Here is a 9,587-nt window from a genome sequence, read left to right on the forward strand (position 1 = left end):
CCCCGCACCCCACACAGCCGAATTCTCAAGCCACATCTTCTTAGCACAACAGGCCGGCCACCCCTACCCTTGACTGCATTAACCCTTTGCCAGTGGCTACCACGGGGTGGGGGGCCACTGCCCCTCTGGGCTCCAGGGTGGGCAGAGAGAGAGGAGGCAGCAATCCCCAGGGGCCCGAACTACCCTCCCCCCATCTCCCAGCGCTGGAACCTGCAGGGCTTCGTGTGTCCTTCCACCCTCACCCCAGGACTCTGGCCTCCCATCTCCCCGAGCTGCCGCTCTGGAAAGTTCACCAGAGCCCGGAAAGCCCTTTGAGACGACGATCTGGCCCCTCACTCACGGGTTCCCTCCTCACGGGAGACTCTTGACCCTTGCCCTTCTCAGAAGGAAGAGTGCTTGGAAAGCACCAGGTTCACCACTGGGTGGAAAACTTTGCTTCTCAGGGTTCAGACCGGCGCCCGGGGCCCGGAGGGAGTCCCGATGGAGACTCCCTGGGGGTGGGCGTCTGAGAATGCAAAACAGCTCTCCCTCCTAAGCACCTGGGAGCCGGGAGTGGCCTCTGCCGGACATCACCCATCGCCCAACACGCCTCGGATCCCCGACCTCGCACGCAGCTCTGCCAGTCGCCTCCAACCGCTCGCCCCCGGGCGAAAGCAGCGGCGCCTTTAAGAGTCGCCCAGCTTACCTTTGCTCCGTTTCGCCGGCGCCACGGTGCCCGGGGCTCCGGCTCCGACCTCCCATCCTCCCCCGGCGCCCCCGCCAGCCGGACTCACCGCACGCGTCCTGAGGCCACCCGGCTGGGCGCTGCGCCCTGCGCCCTACGCCCTGCGCCCTGCCGGGGTCCCTGACCGGAATCTGAGCTGCTTCCCCTGCTTTGGAAAGGTGAGCAGCTCCCCAGAGAAGCTGCAACCTGAGCAGGAGGGGAAGGAGGTGGAGGAGGAGGGAGAGGGGAGGGGAGGAGTGGAGGAAGGTGGGGAAGAGGAGGGAGGAGGACGAGGGGGAGGAGGACGCCGAAGGGGAAAGCCCAGCCCCACCAGAGCTTTTCACGTGTACAGCTGACTCCTCCCCGCCCCTCCCGCCCTGCCCAGAGCCGCTTCCAATCCCCAGGGCTCCCTCTGCCCCGGCGCCCACCCCTTTCCCCGACTCGGGGAACCCGGGTCCAAGCACCGTTTCCGGTTTGGGTCTTGGGCCCGGCCTCAGCCGGCGTCCCCGGGGCTGGTCCTGCGAGCAGTGACTAAAGGGGGAGACCTTCCGGATTGGAGTACCCCAGCGCTGGGCCCGGGCAGAGGTGATTCGCTGAGAGGGCGGTTCTGATATTGTAGCTCTCCACCTTCTGAGTCTGTCTGATCCTGACCCCGGGAGCCAATGTGCACAGGCAGGTCCTGTAGGTCATTTTCACCGTCAGAGTTCTTGACAACTGTAGCCCTGGGGCTCTTTCTCTACTCCGTTGAGTGGGACTTGTCACTTACCTTTAGGGTCAGAGCTCCCGCCTGGTTGGCCCAACCTCTCCAGGGCCTGAATGAAGCCTGCCCCGCCCCCCAATTCCTATCCTGAAGGCTAATTCAGTTTGTCCTTCTGTAATTCAACCCTGCAGGCCAACTGAGAATCACGTAAAAAGACTTAGACTAGCTAGGGCTAGTCCACCTTGAATTTTACAGAAGGAGTAACTGAGGACCAGAAAGGAGATTGAATTGGCTTAAAGTCCCACAAGGAGTTAGCAAAGAGTCGCAATTAGGACCCAGGCTAATGACCACTCTACCCACACCATCCGACTTCAGGGATCAAAGGAAAACTGGGGTGAGATGAAGAGCACAGTGGCCCCTTCCGGGCCCCTCCCAGCCCTGCTTCCTCCTGAGGGCTGTGAGCAGAGGCATTAAGACCTCAGATCCCATGAGCACCAAATCAAGGTCTGTGTCATCTGCCCTGCCTGTAGGCATGGCCTCTTTAATTTGTGGGTCCTGGCAAGGGGATGAGTCTCTTAAGGGGTGGTCCACAGTGTAGATGTGTTTCTGCCTGAACCCTTTCCTAGGATTGATCTGAAGTGACTGTCACCCCTTAGGTTTTAGGCTTTGAGCCTGAGGCTTTTCCCTGGGGAAAAGGAGTTGTTGAGAGTAAAACAACTTCCTTTCTGAAGACTTGAGCTCAAAGTCTCACCCTTAGGCCAGCCATCCGCCCTCCAACAACAGCCTGTGGCACAAGATCTCTCTAGACTCAGCAGGGGTTGGGCATGGAAGAAAGAAGACACTGGAGCCATGCAGGAGAGTAGTCCACAGGGGTACCCCACATAAGACTGCTGCGGAACAAGGAGCCTATGCTGAGGCAGGGAAGGGGCGGGGAAGGCAGGGAGAGGGGCTATGGCTAAGGAACTGTGTTTTAGAGGATTAGAGAGAATGAGGCCAAGGGTAGAGTTTCAGGGAACCAGAGGATGGATGAGGTCAAGAGGTTTCAACAAGACTTTTCTGAGCATCTCTTATATGCCAAATAGACAAGTCTCTGGGCACAAAAGATGAATGAAATGCAGTACCTACCCTCGAGGAGCCCACTGCCTAATGGGGCAGGTAAGTAAACAGTTATGATGCTATAGGACTGAGATTAGAGCTGTGGCTACCTGGTCGTCCTGCTGCTTGAGCTGAGGGTTATGGAATGAAAGGACAGTGAAGGGGAGGAAGGGTTTTACTGTTTTCCCAGGCAGGCTAACACCACATACAAAGTGCGGGGGCAAGAGAATATGGCCACACAGTTCCGTGAGGCCAGAGCTTGGAGTTGTTGGGGCTGGAGGTGATGCTGTAAAGGGAGGCAGGTGCTGGGTTCTGAAGACTCTTCTACTGCACCGTGGCTGAGAGCCAGGACCTTACTCCAAAACACATGGCAGCCTGGGGCTTTTCAGAGGAAAGAGATATCACCAGGTCTGTGATTTAGGACGAGCTCTCTGGCAGCCAAGTGAAGGTTTGATGATGGGGGCACATCTGGAGATGAGAACCCCAATTGGGTGGTGGATCCTGGGGAAAAATGATCCAGGCTTACACTAGGGCAGTGGCAGCAGGGAGAAGAGGAGGGAACTGACTTGAGGGATAGTTAGGAGACAGGGTCACAGAACTCGGTGCCTGTTCGAGTCTAGAAAATAAAGGAGCGGAGAGTGTCAAGGTTGAAACTACTGGTGTGAGAGGCGAAGCTGAGCGCTTCTTTAGGATGCCCCGATTCTCAGACCCTCCTTGTATTTGCTGCGTGGCCTTGGGCAAGTGACTTAACCTTCCTGAGCCTAGTTTTGCCATTTGTAAAACAAAGATACTAAAATCGATCTTGTGTGGTTGTTGTGCATATTATAGATAATATGTGCCAAGGCATAGGGCTTGGCTCATCATATAGAAACTCAATAAATAATAGATAAAATTACCATTGGTTGCCCATTCAACAAACCTTTATTAAGCACCTGCTATGTGCTGGGGACTGTACTGGATCCTTGAGATACAGGGATGATTTTAAGTCTCAGTCCCTATTTTCAAGCCGGTCACCATCCAGTGGGAGAGGGACATAGAGAGGAAGTCACATGGCAAGACCATATGGGCTGGAGCAGAGGAGGAATCCCTTAACTGTGTCTAAGAGAATCAGGGACAATTTCATAAGAAGTGACAGCTTAAACAATGTAGGGCCAGCCACCTGCTCAGAGACTGTCACATCGCCCGCCCCCCACCCCTGACATGGGATTGTGTTTCAGAATCTCTGAAATCTTCAGTTTTAAAGCATTATCTCGCTCCTCGGGGTCGGGAAAAGATGACAAGCTGCAGATGGGTGTCTATATGGAGCCCAGAGAATGGCAGGTGAAACCTTGGCAGCCCCGGGGAAGGGCATGAACAATCGGGCAGGTGGAAAGGGAAACAGGTAAGTGACCGTGAGCAAGTGGGCAGAGCTTACTAGCTAGATAGGGAGCGTATGTGTGTGTGTGCCATTTGGGCCATACTAATTTATCTGCCCTCTATCTGTGCTCTTCTAAAAATTCCCTCTGAACCCTGTGGTGTCCCTGCCCTCCTCCCATGCCAGTTTTATTGCCACACTTCTGTCAACAAGCCCAGCTCAGGAGATACAGAACTACCTGGGTCCTCTACTAAGGAGGGGCTCCTATCCTGCTGCTCCACTAAGCAAGACCTTGGGCTTTAAAGCCACTTGGACTATGTGACCTTGGGCATTTATTCATATCTCCAATTCCCCAGCTGTAGCATGGAGACGGTAGTAGTCCCGTTCTCACGAGGCCGCTGTGAGGTTTCAATGAGATGGACACTTGGCACCCAATCCATGCTTGTTTTCCTTCTCTGCAGCCCAATAACTGCCTCCTATCAGGGTCAGACGAGAGACTCTCAGCTGGGGGTTTCCCCTGGCATTACTGCTCATGGGGCCCCACCCCTGTAGACCTGCAGGCCCCTCCCCTCTGCTAACCTAAAGGGTCTGTGGCATCCTGGGAGGCCTTGGTGCCTAGCAAGCAGGATGCTGGCAGGCTGGAGCAGCATGACATCAGGGGGCCCACAGCAGTTCAGCCTACTCCCTACTCTGATCCTGTCTCTCCTCCATTCCGCCCGTGACATGCCACTGCTCTGCAGATAGGACAGGCATCCCTGGGCGCCTGAGGGCTGAGTGAGGAAGCTGGAAACAGCTCTGCCTCGCAGACTGAGTGGGCAGTGTATTTGAATAGTTTCTGAAAAAACAAAGTTCAAGTCTGCCCCGCTTTCCTTTGGGAGGCACAGCATCCTGATAGGGAGAGTTCAGCCAACAGAGACCTTTCTGCACATTGCTGTGGCTCTCCCTCTTTCTGGCCCTACCCACACCCATGCAGGCATGCCAGGTAGGGACACTTGGGAGGCCCAAGACCTGCCTCTGCCTCTAAGGTACAGGAGTCTTTTCGTTTATTTGGGCCTCAGTCTTCCTCCTCTGCAAGATGAGAATGATGTGAATGCCTTCCTCTCAGGGGGGTTAAATGGCAGTGTGAATGTGCTTTGTAAACTGTAAAAAGATCTGCACATGTATGAGATCATTAGTGTTTAGCCAAAAGGCCCTTCTTAGGGTTCTAAGAGACAAGCAAAGATAAGAGAAATGGGAACCTAAGAACAGAGAGAAACTCTCCCTAGGTCATGTATGTCCTCGGCAGGGAGAGTGGCAGCAGCGACCTGGGCCCAGAGTCCAACCCCCATGGCCTGGCTCCTTAGGGTGTGCTAGTCAGTAGGGGTAACGGGATTCACCTAGACACAGCCAATTCTGACTCCTCCTCTGAATAAACCCAGGCCATTGTTTTCCAGTGATTTATGGGGAGTGGGGATGATTAGAAGAAAAATGTCATGTACCTGGTACCGGTTTGATTCCACTTTGTCACTGCATCGAGCATCAGATCCTCTCCTCACTGTTTCTGCTAAACATACAGGCATGCGTGTACTCATGCACTTGTATATACACGCATGCGTGCACGCACACGCGCACACACACACGTGCGCGTGCACACACATAAGCCTTCAGGTTGCTGCATTGCCATGGCAACGAAACTACCACACAGAGCAGAGAAAATGGGAAAGTGGCCCTTAGCAACAAGGCTGGACCAGTCATCGGGGTGAGGATGCAGGCAACACTGGCTGGGATTGGGTCACTGAGAAGGGCCCCCACCCAAGCTAGGGGAGAAAAGAGAGCGCTGGTTCGCCTGGGCTTTCTAAGTCCATTTTCTAGCCCTGGGTCTTGGTTTGCTCTGCTCACCTATAGACAGGGCCAAAGACTCTGTCTATTATAGAATGCGTATTATAGAATGCACTCAGAGTATGCAATTACTTTTCAACTAATAAATGAGGACAGGAACTATGAATTTTCTTTTCAGAAAACCTTAAGGATTTTGAGCTTTCTGGGTAAAAGAGTTGATCAATCCTCAGAAAGACTTAAAATCAAAGCCTAAAATCCAGCTCCTGAGTTCATTGCAGCGTTGGACCCCAGTTTAATTTGAAAACATTTACTTGGCATCTACCATGTGCCAGGCACAGACACTGGTTTCAGCTGTGGCCAGGTGGACTTTGAGGGGCCGATAGGACATGTTGGTAGAGACATCTGGAAATGTCCAGGAGGCCTGTTGAACAGGCCTGGAGGCCAGTGCTTATAGGGATGGCAGACGGCCTCAGGGACTTTACTCAGGGCCAAGGAAGAAGGCGGAAGCTTGGAACATGTGGGCCCCTTGGGGAACTGGCTCCTAGCTTCCATACCTCGTCATCCTCCCCTCAGTCAGCTACCAGAGAGCTCTTAGTTAATAATGAAAACTTGACAATGGGCTCCTCTGCCCAGCTGCTTTTGATATCTCCCTAACAGTGGGCCTTGGGGCCTCAAGACCTCCTTCAGAACCTGTAGGAAACTGAGGAACTTGCTCACTAGCATCAAAATATATGTACATTTCCCATTCATTTTCAGGACCCATGGGCCTCTTCAAGCTCATTCCTGGACTCACTTGTGAAAACATGAGACCCTCGTGACCTGGCCTCTGCCACCCTCGTCAGCTCATCTTCATCTCCGACCCCCGTTGGTAAATGCCCGGCCACACCACATGACATGTACTTCCCTCGCGCACACCACTGCATTTCACTGCTTCATGCCATCGCACATGTTATTCTCGACAACTGGAAAGGCTAGTAAACTCCCGTTCATTCTTCAAAGCCCAGCTTTGGAGTTACCACCTCTTTGTCTGGGTCCTCAGTGCTGTCCAGACAGGCTTGATCATCCCGCAGCCTGAAGCACTTCTGTCTACATACTTCTCTCATTGCGTGTTTTCCAATTAATGGGGGCTCCATGTCTGTCTTCCGTACTGGACTCTGAGTTTCCTGAGACTAGAGACCACATCTTTAGCCTTTGCATCCCCAGTACTCAGCATGTAATAGATCTGGAGAAATAAAATGGCGGAGGAATGAGCTGACAAAGAAGGAGGCCAACAAGCAGACCGGAAGAAAGGACAGGAGCCAGGAGAAGAAATGGTGTCAAGAAGGAAAGAAGCACCAGGAGGAGCCTAGAGGTCAAGATGGTTAAGGACTGAGAGGCATCATTGAATTTGGCAACTAAGAAGCCATTGGTAGAGAGACCAACTGTCCTGGTTTTCCTGGGACCCAGATTTCTAGAACTGAAAGTCCTAGGCAAATGGAGATGGTCTAGAGTGGTGACCTTAACAAGGACAACTCTGGAGGCGGAGGTGGGGAAGAAGCCAATCATGGGGGGCTAACGGGGGTATGGAAATGGGGAAGGGTGACTGGGGGTACTGGGGACTGCTGAGCCGTTAGGCTGTGCCAGGAAGAGACAGAGCAGGCAGGAGCCTGAGGATGGTGCCAGCCTCCCAGCCTATCTTTCCTGGAGTAAAAACAAACAAAGCTGGCATCAGGAACACCATGTACACCTTGGTGATTTTTTTCCTGAAGGGCTCCAAGCCCGCCACCTCTGTCACCTGCCTGGTCCTCCCGCTACCCCAATCCCCACGGCACCAGTGGCTTTCGTCCTCTGTGTGTTTTGTTCAGTAAGCACGAAAGGATCTGCTTGGGCTGTTGGCCACTCCTCTTTTGAGCTGTTATTTAAAAGTCTTTTAGTTTGCATATCTTGTCCAACTAATTAGGTTCTGAGCTTCTCGAAGGCAGGGATCATGCCTTCCTCCCTGTCTCCCTTTCCCTCTCTTTCCTGTTCCTTCCCTCCATAAACACTAATTAAGTGCTGTTTATCCAGTGGTTACCATGGCGGCGCAGTTCCTGCCCTCAGGTGTCTCACAGTCTGGGCTCAGGCCCCCTAAACATCAGGAGGGAGGATGTCAGCGAGTCTGTGAAAACCTACAACGTTATATGCCAGTATCGACTGTGTGTTTGTGTGTGGCGGGGTGTGGGGGGGAGGGTTCGCGTGTTTGTAAAGAGAGCCTCTACAAAAGACCACGTTCAAGTGGAGTCATTCTGCTGGATTTAAGTACTCTATGTGATACAGGCAAATTAGTCACCACTCTGTGCCTCAATTTCCTAATCTATAAAATGAGGATAATATAGCACCTTTCCGATAAGATCATGATGAGGGTTAAATGTATGTAAATAACAGTGCTTAGAGCATCTTAGAGGACAGTTAGTGTTAGCTATTATTCTTTTTAAAGGAGAGAGACAGAGACAGAGACAGAAGAGCTTTTGTGAGCCTTTCAAAGGGTTCTGTGATCCAGAGAAGATGAAGACCCTGTGGTCCAGCGGATGGGACCGACCTGTACGCTGACCGTGGGTAGTGCGCTGTGACAGGTGCTACAAGGGAGTTAGTCTGAGATGCAGCCAGGGCACCTTGAACTTTCTCTCTGCATGTCCAAAGCAACAAGTGGATCAGGACCCTGTTCTAAACAAGTCGCTCAGGAGTAATGAGTATTTGAATGGACCCCCACCCCACTCCGCCATTGAGTAGCGTGTCCAGCTTGGAACAGCATGTTAGGAGAGACCAGAACTCCATTTCTCCCAGTTGGACAGATTAAAGAAAAGGAGGAGGAGAAGGAGGAGGAGGAGATGGCTTTTGCTCCTGATCGCATTAAAAAGCAATAGCTTCCACAGCAATTAGGCACCATAAATGACAGAGCCTGCCTCTGTCAGCTGGCTCTGCACTATCTCATTAGCTAGGGTGCCAAGAGACACTGCACACCCTGCTAGGAGCTGCCTCATTGCCAAGTGCCTGCTTCATAATTAAATACAAACCCTGGTCTCTTCAAGGCACCCACCTGCCCCTCCTTGGGAGATAGGGACGCAGTAGAGGGACGCAGAGCGGATAGGGACACAGTAAAGGGGGCCTGTTAGGGGGAAGGGAAACTAGAGAAGTGTGAGTTCTGAGTGGGGAGCCCCAGGGCCCTCCCATGACCTTGGGCGGAGATTTGGGAAGTCTGCCAGGAAAGAAAGCGAAAGGGCACCTTCTCCCTACCTGGCCACCCAGGACTGACAGAGAGCAAGTGAGCCAAACTAGCTTCTAGAGGAGATTCTGAGCTGGACTTTAGGAAGTGAGGTCCTAGAACGAGGAGGGTTATGAAGTCCTTGCCCCTGGTTTGTCTGAGAACATCTAAGCACCCCCCACCCTGCCACACACACACGAGCATGCGCACGTGCGCGCACACACACACACACACACACACGCCACACACACACATGAGTATGCGCACGCGCGCACGCACGCGCACGAACACACACACACACACACCATTGATTTGCATCTAGATGAGAGCTAATGGGGATAGGTGCTGGGGAAGGGGGAGCAGTCGGGGGCTGGATGAGACAGCCCCCAGAGGCCCTTGAAGCCAGAATTTGAGTAAGGGCTGGGCTAGGGGGCAGGTGGAAATGTAAGGAGATATGTGCAGGAGAAATGATTTGGCAAGCCTCTTACGGGACAGGTGAGCTCTCCTCATGGTCAAGACTGCTCTCATGAAAAGGCAGTGGGGTTGGCTAAACACCAGAGCTCTTGCTTTCCCGAGTGGGGAACACAACCTAATAGGGAAGGCGAGAGGGGCCAAGGCCGGCCCAGCAGTTCTTTACTGCCCACTCCCACAAAGCCCTTGCCACTCTTCCAAATCCACTTTGAATGAATATTGACGA

At 53.1% G+C, this 9,587-nt stretch overlaps 1 protein-coding gene and 1 long non-coding RNA gene across 4 annotated transcripts in view; one reads left to right on the forward strand and one right to left on the reverse strand.

The window, feature by feature from the left end:
• CDK18 (cyclin dependent kinase 18) overlaps window positions 1-1,034 on the reverse strand; it is a 26,430-nt gene extending 25,396 nt beyond the window's left edge. The window contains exon 1 of one of the 3 annotated variants that reach the window (XR_003043436.1): window positions 774-898. The gene's annotated coding sequence lies outside the window, so the exon portion shown is untranslated. Of the gene's footprint in view, window positions 1-773 lie in introns of all 3 variants that reach the window. The other 2 variants (XM_015597884.2, XM_025040509.1) reach the window with 2 other exon arrangements.
• Window positions 794-7,195, forward strand: LOC112471834. The gene is made up of 3 exons (XR_003043437.1): window positions 794-882; window positions 2,486-2,558; window positions 6,427-7,195. It is a non-coding gene; the product is annotated as an uncharacterized LOC112471834 (long non-coding RNA).
• The last annotated feature ends 2,392 nt before the right edge of the window (window positions 7,196-9,587 follow it).

The sequence above is a fragment of the Pteropus alecto genome, unplaced genomic scaffold, assembly GCF_000325575.1.
Source record: "Pteropus alecto unplaced genomic scaffold, ASM32557v1 scaffold359, whole genome shotgun sequence".
In the NCBI taxonomy this organism is placed as follows: Eukaryota; Metazoa; Chordata; class Mammalia; order Chiroptera; family Pteropodidae; genus Pteropus; species Pteropus alecto.